Consider the following 1,019-nt stretch of genomic DNA (forward strand, 5'->3'; position numbering starts at 1 on the left):
GAACATTTTAAGTTGTTTCTAGCTTTTGAGTATTACAAATTGTATTAGTCTGTTCTTACACTGCTATAAAGAACTACCTGAGTCTAGGTAATTTATGAAGAAAAGAGGTGTAATTGACTCAGAGTTCCACAGGTTGTATGGGAAGCATGGTTGGGAGGCCTCATGAAACTTACAATCATGGCGGAAGGCAAACGGGAAGCAAGCCTGTCTTACCATGATGGAGCAGGAGACACAGCATGAAGGGGAATGTGATACACACTTTCTAAACAACCAGCTCTTGTGAGAACGCTATAACAAGAACAGCAAGGGGGATTCAATCACCCCATGATTCAATCACCTCCCGTTAGGTTCCTCCCCAACACCAGGATTACAATTCAACATGTGATTTGGGTGGGGACACAGAGCCTAACCATATCACAAATAAAGTAGTTATGAATATTTGTATACAAGGCATTGCATAGACATATATTTTTATTTCTCTTGGATTAATATATATAAATGGGCAGGCAAGATTGTATGGTAAGTGTGTGCTTAGTGTTTAAGAAACATGCTCTGGTTTCTCTTGATAACAAATAAATCTTTCTCCTTTTACTAAAGATTTCCATGGAGAGGAACAATTATGAATTTATAACTGAATTTTTTTATGTCCTGCTTAGGCAGGGCTGATAAAAAAAATTGCCAAGGTCTCTTCTAAAGTGACTTAAAACACACTAACAAGCTTCATGGATGCCTCCACAGGAAAAAAATAGAGAAAAAATTATTTTTGGAAACTCCATCCTCACTATACTTACCTTTTACTACTCAGCTCCCCCTGCCTATTATCTGGCATCTTATCCTTGTCTAGCAGTTTGGAGATCTCACCATTGCTTCTGCTCATCCAAATCAAATTTTTCTTCAATCCTTACCCTTTTACCTCAAATTGACCCATCCCTATCTTATAATCACAAAATAAGATCTTCTACCTTTAAACTCCTCAACTGTAGTCTGGGGTAGCAAAAGCAGCACTAGCTTGTACATTT

The 1,019-nt window shown here is 37.9% G+C and overlaps 1 non-coding gene across 1 annotated transcript; it reads left to right on the forward strand.

Annotated features, from left to right (window-relative positions):
• Window positions 1–547: 547 nt before the first annotated feature.
• LOC116527638 lies at window positions 548–664 on the forward strand. The gene has a single exon (XR_004258642.1). It is a non-coding gene; the product is annotated as a U5 spliceosomal RNA (small nuclear RNA).
• The last annotated feature ends 355 nt before the right edge of the window (window positions 665–1,019 follow it).

The sequence above is a fragment of the Sapajus apella genome, unplaced genomic scaffold (assembly GCF_009761245.1).
Source record: "Sapajus apella isolate SASKATOON/1434 unplaced genomic scaffold, GSC_monkey_1.0 scaffold2, whole genome shotgun sequence".
In the NCBI taxonomy this organism is placed as follows: Eukaryota; Metazoa; Chordata; class Mammalia; order Primates; family Cebidae; genus Sapajus; species Sapajus apella.